Raw genomic sequence first — 11,698 nt, forward strand, 5'->3', positions numbered from 1 at the left:
TTACCCATATGATTAGCATGTGCTAAGAAATAGTTTTTTCGCATTTTCTGGCGAACGTGTAATTTTGAGTTGTGTCATTTTTGAAGATCATATGCGATATGTACCACCGACAGACAAAAAAAGTTCGCCATACAACTAGTCTAGTCTAAAGTATTTTTGCAAGGCAATCGGGGAAAAAAGTTTCTATTTTTGAAATTAAAATTTTTGGTGTTACCTACATTCGGCAATACAATTTTTTTAAATAGTTCTACTGGAATAATCGAAATACTTTCGTAGCAAAAGTTTAGTCATTTTCGGCGGGCTTTAATTTACTAGCATTAGAATGGTGCGTTAAAGTGATAGAAACTGAGATTTGGTGGGTAAGTACTAGAACTCAGTACATGAGGCCAATGATATTTGGAACAAAAACATCGATATATCCTAATTTGAGATCCGACTATAAATACCGAAGATATTAGAAATGTTAAAAGACGACCCTAAAGTTCGACAAATAAATTTTTGTTTTCGAAATTGCCTTGCGAAGAATGTAAGGGAACTTTTTATTTCTGACGCGGTATAATGTACATATGTACATACACTTGTGGTCAGCTGATTAAGTTAAGTGACATTTTGACCAGTTTTGGCTATTCTTCTTTTGTTTATTTAATGTTTATAATTTTTTATAAAAGTTTATCACATTGCATAACCAGCACCACATAAATCCGCATTTCAAACTTGCAAAAATTATGAAAATTCAACAAACTTACACAATTACACCCAAAAATTTTACTTTTTTTTTTTTTAATTTTTAGAAAAATTTTAGGTATGCAATCTCGAAACACATATTTTTATATTTAAATTTAAATTGAAGGTATATCTCTTTTCGATAGCACATATTTTTAAACAATTATGCGGGAAACCAATTAACCGGGTATCAATTAAGCAGAGAATACTGTATATTATTTACATACAGTGGCGAGCATTTAAATAGGGAATTCAATATTGATAAATAAATTTTCTGAAAAAATATGTTTGAACGCATTTATTTATGGAGTTTTGAAGAACATATTAAATGTTGCAGAAAATAATTCAAGTTTTCCTTAAATTAAGTTTTACATATTCTTTTTGCAATGGTGGAATATGCGAGCACAAAAATAGGGAAATCATTTTTTGTTGATTTTCTTTTAACAAAACTACATTCAAATAACTTTGTTGTTAATATTTGGTGACTCCTCCTTTCTTTCGTATAACTTCTGCACAACGTCTGGTCATAGAACTTATTAAGGATATGCACCGCGCAACAGGAACACTCTTCCAGGATTCTTCAATAATTTCATATAAACTATCCAAATTCTTTGGTTTTTTTGCTTTTATGTCTTTCTCAACGTCATTCCATAGGTGCTCAATCGGATTTAAGTCCGGTGATTGAGAGGGCCACTTCATAACGTTGACATTGTTATTTTCCAAGAATCGTTTTGCTCTTTTTGAAGTATGTTTTGGATCATTATCGGCTTGAAAAATCCAATCTGCGGCAAGTTTTTCCTCTGCAAAGGGTAGTAAGTGGTTTTCAAGTATGGTGACGTAGACGTGTTGATCCATAATAGCATTTATTCGGCAAATTGGTCCAGGACCGTTGATTGTCATACCAGCCCAAACCATTACGGAACCACCTTTCCCTTTCACAGTCGGTTTTACGCACTTCTCGTTGAATTCTTCCCCGATTCTGCGTCTAACATATATTTTTCCATCCGATCCAAAACGGTTATATTTACTTTCATCAGTAAATATTACTTTTGACCATTGTTCCGTGGTCCAATTAACATGCTCCTTCGCAAACGCTAATCTTGCCTTTCGGTTTTTTATGGATATGTATGGTTTTTTACGAGCAACACGTCCATTCAAACCGAACTCTTTTAAACGACGGCGTACAGTATGGACACTAATTTTGCAATCCAGTTCCGGCGAAATTTCGGCATGAATATCCACAGCGGTCCGAAAACGATCAGCTTCCGAGAGACGGTGAATTTTTCTATCTATGCGATCAGAAGTTTTTCGTGGTCTTGGATGTCGAATTTTGTTAGTAAAGCTGGAGTTCACCTTTACGTGTTTAATGGCTTGATGGCAAGCATTAATGGAAACTCCAACTATCTCGGATATTTCCTTGAGTGATTTATTTTCACCGCGTAAGCGCACAATTTCTTTGCGTTGAGCAGTCGTGATGTGTTTGCCTCGGCCCATGTCTGAATTAATACTGATTGATTATTTCAAATGGAAATGAAACATAAACAGTTACTTTAAGGTCATAACATAAAAGACAAATAGCAAAAAATATTGAAAGAAAACGGTTTCCCTATTTACGTGCTCGCTCCGTATGGGTCACTTTTAAATATTTTCCGTTATTCTGCGCCGACAATCAAAATTATTGTATTTGTTTCCTTAGTAAAAAAACATTTACTACCTGAAGAAGTTATTTTGTAAGCAAACAAAGGAAACAGGGTTTTGATACAGAATAAAACCTTTTTGTCTATTACGCACATTAAATTCCCTACTTGAATGCTCGCCACTGTACATCTTTACACTTCTTCACTCTCGAAACAAAATTTTTGTATGTTTATTATATCACTAATTAGTTCATAACACTACTACTTTCTGAAGTAATTAAGTAGCAGCTCTGTAGATATACTTACAAAATAACGTCTGCAACGCTTAACAATTTTTACAAATTGACTATCGTCGCACTGTTGATTATCAAAACAACACAGAAATACTTACTAAGTATGCACTTACTAACTGTCGGCACAAAGAATTCGTTTAGAGCTAGTGACGAACCGCTTACGTAGATAAGAGATAGCGAGATGTTTACAGAGCACTAAAATCCCATCTGCATACATATGCACATTAGGGATGTTTCGAATGTCATAATTTTCGGAATACGAATGCGAATGTTAGGAATAACATTAAAAAGGCTGTAATCAACTTTAATCATCGTCATTTATAAATTATTAGAACATTGAACCAGTTTTTAATCTATAGTGTGTTAATGTAGTAGTCAATGTGCAAAAGGGGCATAATACATTTCAGAAAAAAGTACTTTTGCTGCCTTTTCTCCCTTGAACCATGAATAAATTTTTATTCATCATTCAAGTAATTTCAAATAACGAATAAATTTTTATTCTTCATTCAAGCCCTTTAGAATGTTGAATAAATTTTTATTCATCATTCAAGTAATTTCAAATAACGAATAAATTTTTGTTCATCATTCAAGTAATTTCGAATGAAGAATAAATTTTCATTCATTATTCAAGTAATACTGAATAACGCATAATTTTTCATTTATTCATTCTTTCTTGATCACAGTACCAGGTAGACGATCATGGTAAATGTGCGTGTCTTACATACATATTTATTGTGTGTGAAATATTAGAAAATATAATATCAAAATCTACACCTGTGAGGTAGCACCGTTCCTTTAAAAAAATAATTATAGAAATCGGTTAACGTGGTCCAAGTTAGGCGGTAACATACATAAAAAAATAAAAAAATTAAATAAAAAAAAACAAAAAATATTCCGACTCCTTTTTGTGAAGTCAGTTAAAAACTCATACGGGAAAGTCATTGCTTTTGTAAGTTTTTCTAAATATCTCGAAAACTTTTAGTCTTACTTAAACGCGAGATACTAAATTAAATAACGTTTCAGTTGGTATATCGTCTAGTTTATTACAATTAACGCATTCCCTACATATTAACAGCCAAAGTTTAATTTTCCAAATTCATAAACTTCGAATAAATTGCACGAGGTAAAGATATGTTTCAAATTAATCTTTCGTGGCCAATTGTAATTGGCTTGGATCTAAGACAACATAATATTACTATTACAGTACGATCAAATGTCTTTTATTTTTCCCCCTACAAAATAGACCTAGCCTATGCATGTATGTGCGTTACGCCCATGTACACATTCGCATTCGCAAAATATTCGTATCATTTGATGCGAATGCGAATGTTTAAAATGATGCGAATGCAAATATTCGCAACATCCCTGACGCAAACACGTAGAACTTTCGCGTTGCGTTCGCTTTCGCCTCGTTTTGACAGCAGAGCAAGTAATGCTAGTGCTTGCTACATTGAACGCTTGGGACCGAATGCTTTGGCCTTTTAATTAACATACTGACGAAAAATAAATTAATATTTCGTATCAATAATTGCATTAAAAACGATATTTCTTGGCCGAATTCAAACAAGAACACCGATATGTCACATTTTAAGATTCAACTGTAATTGTCGCAGATTTGACAAAAAATGTAAAAAGGGATTTTTTTTTAAACTTTCTTGCAAAAATACTTTAGACTCAGTGGTGTACGTCGAACTTTGTTCTCGTTGTAATGTATGTACATTAGGGTGGTCCAAGGGCTTGAATCTAAAAGATATTTCGCTAGGTTGTGTTGTGTTGTTCTACACCGAAAAAAATATACCCCTATTTTTTATTTTGAAATCAAAAAATATTTAGAGAGTGCTCAAAGCGCTCAAAGTTTTCTATGTATTTTATATGGGGGAAAAAACTTTTCGTAAAATAATGGTATAGAATTTATGAGAATCAATATTTCTCGATCGGAAACTCTGTTTCCCTTCAGGAGATTCCCAATAGGGTGTGGCGGCATTAAAATTCCGACTTTACTTTTTTTTTTGGACCATCCTAATTTACATACATTACAACGAAAACAAAGTTCGACGTACACCAATCGCGGTTGTAAAATTCTGAACAAAAAGCAAAACAAGAAATTATAAGAGCTCTGCAAAATGGCGAAGGAATGAAAAAAGTTGCTGTAAAATAAAAAAATCCTCAATCTACCCTCACTTTAGCTTTATAAAAGGAAGAAAAACCTATTTGGAAATTCCGTCGAAAATAAAAAATGTCAATAACTCCTATTTTTTTTGATTTTGGGCCATTCCATTGAGACTGATGGAATATTTGTAATCAATTGTGAATTATAACAATCTCGATAGATAAATAATGTATAAAATTCCTTTAAAAAATACTAAAAGATTTCTAAATTCGTATTTAGGGACGCTAGGCTCTAGTGGCACTGCTTTGCGTCTTTTGTACTTACATATTTTGCAAAACTATGGACAAATTTCATTCATTATTTTAACTTCTTTTATGTTTTCTTACGCCAGTACAAGTAATCCGTTAGCTCAAACGCTTTGCAATCACTTTTTTCGATTTTAGAGTAACTTTGGCAATCAAATTCGGATAACGTAGTTGCTCATATCCGTAAATCTAATATGGGAATCCAAAAATGTAATATGTATTTCAATTCGATTTCGGAATAGGTAGTAGGGAAAATGCGTTTTCGGACGAAAATACTTTCGAATCGAATTACAGAGTAACCGCCCAGGTAAATACAAAATTATATACAGTATTGGCCAATACAATAGCACCCCCATTTCAAAGTCATATTGTTTGCCACTCATGTTTATTTATTTATTTTTAAGAATTTTCAATTAAAATACAGTTCGTTCTCTCACAAAACTCACATAAACTCAAGTTTAAAACTTTTTAAAAGACCGCAAAAAAGTGCAACAAATTTTCACCCAAATATCAAACTTTTTTCTCAGAAGCGGTAGAATTTTTTTGAATACACAGTTTTATAGCCCATTCAATTTTAGTCTCATAATGTGCAAGTTTCAAGTGGCTAAAAATTACCGTTGATTTTTTAGAATTTTTTTCGCCGAGGATGTTGCGGGTTTCTGCCATATAAAAATAAATTGTCTTTAGTCGTTATATGGAAGCAAATGAGACAAAAAAAATTCTAAAAAATCAACGGTAATCTTTAGCGACTTGAAACTTGCACATTATTGGACTAAAATTAAATGCGCTATAAAACTGTGTACTGAAAAAAATTCAAGAGTTTCTGAGAAAAAAGTTTGAAATTTAAGGCAAAGTTTGTTGCGTTTTTTTGCGGTCTTTTAAAAAGTACTTGGGTTTATATGGGTTTTGTTAGAGAATAAACTGTATTTTAATTGAAAATTCTTAAAAACAAATAACTAAACATAAGTGGCAAACAATATCGCTTTGAAAGGGGGGTCCAATACTGTATGTAGGTATGTCGCATCATTGCTGGGAACTAATATTTTTGATTCACATCAATAGTTATCCTCAATACTTAATCAAAATTTTGGGCGAAATAGAAAATGCGTAAAATGTCGACATCATTTAGGTATCTACATACAAAATCAAAAATCAAAGTTTGAAACTTGCACTGCATTAGGCTAAAATTGTATGGGCTATAAAAATGCATACCCAAAAATGTTCTAAAGATTCAAATTAAAAAGTTTAAATTTGATAAAATTTTTTTGAATTTTCCCAAATTTTGTATAAAGTTTGGTTTCGGTTAAAGCTTGGGCGGTATTTTAATAGCAAAATAAAAAAAATTTACATGGAAAAGCATTACGACTATTTAAAAAGAATCAACACGTGGTCATTTGTTTGAGCCACTGTACATATATCCGACACTAGATATCTACATATTGAGGAACTACATTAGCTTTTATACCAATTCTGCACCACGAAAAATACACTTGTGGCAAAATTTTAGCCCATTATCTTTTTTTTCAGTTAGTGCTCGCAAAAATAAGAATTTTCAAAAAAAAATCTCCGCAACTTTTTTTATAAAAAAATAAATAAAACACACCTTGCGCCCATTCAATTTTAGTATCTATGTACACAGTGGCGGATTTAAATATTTGCCGCCCCTAGGCAATTCATAACTTGCCGCCCTTTTTTCACGAAAAAAAAAAATATATATATATATCAAATATGATTGTTATTGTCAGTGCTTTATTACAATATAGTTCGTTAATAATGAAATACATAACGGAATTAACAAATTCGACATCAGCATGGATAAGGTATTCAACAAAAACCCTCTCTCAAACACTTCTTTTTCACAGTTCTTTACGTCTTGATTTTTCAGCTGCGAATTCGCGGATAATATCTTCACAATCGATAGATAGAAACAAATCTGACTCTATAGTCAGCAACGCAAGAGCATTCAGTTTGTTTTCGCTCAGTGAAGATCTGAGATAGTTTTTCACGCGTTTTAAAACTGCACTGAAATGCTTTAGAGGTTTGGACAAGTAGAATCCAATTATCAGGACATTGAAGTAGCGCTATGCGAGTATACAAAATAAAATCGCTCATCCGGAAGATTTTTTGACCTCGCGCAAGACAAACAGAAGACCATACACAGATACACTGCCTAATTTGACATACGACGGAAGCTGACCTTCAGATTATTCACGTTATGATACACTTATGAAAAACTGGTGGGCTTGGAATCAAGAATTTTCTCGAAAATGCACGCTCATTTTTCGGCAGTGTTGTCAAGTGTGGTAACCTTTTAGATGATTCTCGTTCTCGGGGCAGCGTGTCGGCTGTTTCTTTGCGTCACGCGCAGGCGCGCCGTCGGGTTCCTAAGCCGCGTGAATGAAAATTAAATGGAAATTTCAACGACTGCTATACTAAGGAAAACTTCGCAGCGTAATTCTAATTTTGAATTGTATTGAATGAGATGAATCATTAATAATATTTTACAGACACAAACACAATTTCAAGTGCAGCTGAATCCAAATAAATTTTTTTCTTTTAATTTAGCTGTCTTAAATTTTGCCGCCCCTTAATTCTGCCGCCCTAGGCTTCAGCCTATGTTGCCTGTACGATAAATCCGCCACTGTATGTACATACTTGTATAATAAAGTGCAAGTTTAAAGTAGCCAGGGTCTATCGTTGATTTTATGGCAATTTTTTTTTTTGTTGATGGCGACAGACATTTTTCTCCATACGAAATATGTTTGACAATGTTTTTATTATTTATGAAAAAAAAATTTAATTGAATGGGCTAGAAGGTTTTTTAAAAAATTTTTATATTTAGATTTTTATAAAAACAAGTGATTTTCAAGAAAAAAATACAAACGACTTCAACTGACATACAAATTTAGGAGTCCGTTAATCCAATGATTGGAACTAAACCAAATTAGTATGGGACCACCCTTAAGCTTCAACCTTTCTGATAAAAGGAGTTTTAGAAAGCGGTTCACGTGGACCAAAGTTATCCGGTAGCATACCTACATACATACATAAAAAAAACTACAAAAATATTTCGACTTTTTTGAAGTCGGTTAAAAAGTAGCGAGAAAAACCTGTTTCATTGAAAACTCTTATTTTTGCTAGCGCTTATCAAAAAATTAAGTTAGAGGGCTGACATTTTACCCAACGAAATTTTGATATAGAAACGCAAGAAGTAGTCCTTTTATTTAATACAATCTGATGTACATATGTAGGTGTGTATTTCATAACTGAACCAGTATCAAGGCACATCAAACAACTAATAGCATGATTTTAGACTCTAGAATGTCAACTTAGATAAAGAAAATTTGACATTCCATTGGGTAATATCTAGGAAACAACAAGTAATTTTTAGCAAAAAAAAACCGACTTCAATTCCCATATAAAAAAAAATATATATATATATATATCTCATGATCCGCTGATCGGATCTTAACCATTAGTATGGGACCACCTTTCCGATGCAAAAAGAATTATCGAAATCGGTTGACGTGGTCCAAAGTTATGCGGTAACATACATAAAAAAAAAAAAAAAAGATTTTCGACGAACTGATAACCTCTCCTTTTTTGGAAGTCGGTTAAAAATGAGACCAAACGCACGAAAAGTATTAAATCAACTGCTCTGGTGCCGCTATGTGTTCAGTATGCCTTAACCAGTTGTAAAAATTGTGTTCATTATGCCTTAACCAGTTGGTATAAACTTATTTTATATACATATGTTTTTTTTAGTACACAATAGAAAAATAATAATACGTACTTACCAAGCAGAAGAGAATAACTACTACTAAAATCTTCTCTTTGGCTAGTGGAAGCCACGCCCTCGCAAATGCATAGATATCGCTCTCTTTCATTAGCAATATACATACATATATACATGTTTTAACAATAAATGTCGTGGCCAATGAGAAAGGCCAGTTTCTGTGATCAATTTACTTGTATCTAAACATATATACATAGGCACATGTGCACACCCTCGCCAATTCACTTCCACATGGATACCTATGTATATGCTTGTATGTATGTATGCACGTAGGGTGAAATGTGAAGTATGAGGGTACAAAAAAGAGTAGTATGCGTATGTACTGTGTCTCTCACCGGCTATTCACTCGTTTGCCAATGAATGGCGCCCATCGCTATAGCCATTGATACCTACCACAAGCAATGTGACCCGTGCACACGACAACACTCGTGACTCACGATTGCAAGAATGAAAAAGGAAAAAAAAAGAAAATGGTGGTGGCGGCATGATTTAAATAAAATGACGTCGTAATGAAGGTTGAGTGAGGAAAAGCGTAACCGATGGTCGTTCATTTTGTTTTCTTTGCTGTCAATCGTCATTTTTTAATTTGGTGTTGCATGCATACCGTACGTTAGTACGTGCATACGTATGCAAACACAAAGAGATGGTACATAGTATGAATGTAGATACTTAATAGTTGTATGTATGTATGTATTTAATGGCTCATATTTCATTACTATTAATAGGTAGATATGTACGTATGGAGTAGTAGTGCGACGCCGCATACTTATAAAAGCTATTTTTTACATGTTCTACTTTACAACTGCAATGGTTGTGATAAAATATTTTAAACTAGAATATTATAACAAACAGGAAAGTAAACAAGAAATCGGCACTCTTCTTTAATTTTGCCTTTTTATTAAGCATTTCCCTATATGCACCAAAAACTAGCTGCCCATAATTAGGTGTTTTTAAGTTATTTGACTATGTGTCAATGTAAAAATATAAAATTCTTTTCTATTCTTTTTTTTATTAAATTTGTTGGTAAACAAATATTAAGCAACTCATCAAAAAAAGTACACAATATATCGTACAACTGCCACGAACTCATAAATCAATTTGGTCAATATATCGTACATTTGCTGCACATAAATATGCAGGTATGTTGATATATTTGATGTAATGACTTTTCAAGACTGCAGGCGGACATATTTTATATCCCAAAATTGTAGGCTTAATTTATCTATTGCAAGAAATACATATATGTGGGATTAGTTTACGGACAGTACTTACGATGCTAGGACTAATTGGCCATTCAGAGTTAGTAACATAGAAATGCAGCCCTACATAACGAATAGAGGAATCTAACTTATCAAACTATTTAACGAAAGGCGTTAGAGAAGAGAATGATACGAACAGATCAGACTGGACATTGCATTGTCAGCCGCCATCAAGCGCAGAACAATGTTCTGCTAGTGTTAAGTTGTTGAATTGTAATATGTGCGTTTTGTTAAATAAACAGTATGTAATATTAAATTATTAAACTAAATAGCCGCGTTTTTGTATACGAAGAGGATGAAACGGGAAGGCCATTCCTACATATATACCTATATATATATTTTTATAATTTTATCGCACAACCACATTCATAGATACAGTAGACGCTCACAAATTAGAACCACTTTGTTTTTAGGGTGATTCTAATTTCTGAAAAATTCTAATTCCTGGACGTTTTTTTTATTTCAATAAAACCTTAAAATTTAAGTCAATTTGCATTGAAAAACTACAATGAAATTTTGTCTTACTAAATTTTATTCATAAAAACGAGAAAACATAAGGTAACAATCCAATATACATATATGTATTTATGCGCTAAGTCAAAAAAAGGTCCAAAAAACAAAAACTCCAATTACAGTAAATATATTTTTTTTATCAAAAATACATAAGAGATCGATAAATATACATTAAAACAGCCAAAAATTAATCAAAAACTTCGTAACTAATTTGCAGGCATGTAGTCTGTTATTGCTGTTTGCTTCTTCCTTTTATTTGTTTCTGCAATAACAATCTCATTGCGAAGAGCTAGCAGATTGCTTGTGTGCTTTGCGGAAAACGATTCACTATAAGTACACCATTTTATTAAATTATTGACGCTTTCAATGGCTGTAGAAGTAGAGACAACTGGTAAGACCTCCCGGTCATCAAATTCGCTGCTACCTGAAGACTCATCATCGCTATTGAGATCATGTGCAGGGTCGTCATCAAGCACATCATTGTTCCATATTTCAATTTCTGGTATGCTAATGTTATTAGTTGGCTCTATTTCTGTTAAAAGTGCTTGAGCTGCCTGAAGAGCTCCATTGCAGTCTTGATCTTTTTGCAGTAGCTGTGCTAGTGGCACATCATCGTCATCACTTTCATACTGATCAGAGTCCCAGTTGTTCATCTTTGACCAGGACTTTTTTATTACTCTTTCTGGAACATCATACCAAGCTTGCTTTAATAGCATGATTGCATTTCGAATTGAAAAGGATTTCAAGCGAACCTTGAGGTCACCTCCTTCAGCAATTAATTGAGAAAGAAGCATACTTCTGTAGTTTAGCTTGGTTAACTTAATAGGATTCTGATCCATTGGTTGTAAAGTTGCTGTTACATTTGGTGGAAAGAAAAATGCAATTATATTTCCATCGTCGCTTTGAAGTTTCTCAATTGGTGCATGAGCAGAGCAGTTGTCAATTAGCAAAATTGCCTTCGGAGGCAAATTATTTTCCTGAGAGAAACGAATCACCTGTGAATTGAAAATATTTTGGAATTACTGAACCTAAAAACAAAGTTTTTTCTTACCTCATGAATAA

At 33.0% G+C, this 11,698-nt stretch overlaps 1 protein-coding gene across 2 annotated transcripts in view; it reads right to left on the minus strand.

The window, feature by feature from the left end:
- LOC118733322 (D-2-hydroxyglutarate dehydrogenase, mitochondrial-like) overlaps positions 1-2,756 on the minus strand; it is a 468,040-nt gene extending 465,284 nt beyond the window's left edge. The window contains exon 1 of one of the 2 annotated variants that reach the window (XM_036462678.1): positions 2,667-2,756. The gene's annotated coding sequence lies outside the window, so the exon portion shown is untranslated. The remainder of the gene's footprint in view (positions 1-2,666) is intronic. The other variant, XM_036462679.1, reaches the window with a different exon arrangement.
- Between the last annotated feature and the right edge of the window lie 8,942 nt (positions 2,757-11,698).

The sequence above is a fragment of the Rhagoletis pomonella genome, unplaced genomic scaffold, assembly GCF_013731165.1.
Source record: "Rhagoletis pomonella isolate Grant_MI unplaced genomic scaffold, Rhpom_1.0 Rhpom_scaffold_00002, whole genome shotgun sequence".
NCBI lineage: Eukaryota > Metazoa > Arthropoda > Insecta > Diptera > Tephritidae > Rhagoletis > Rhagoletis pomonella.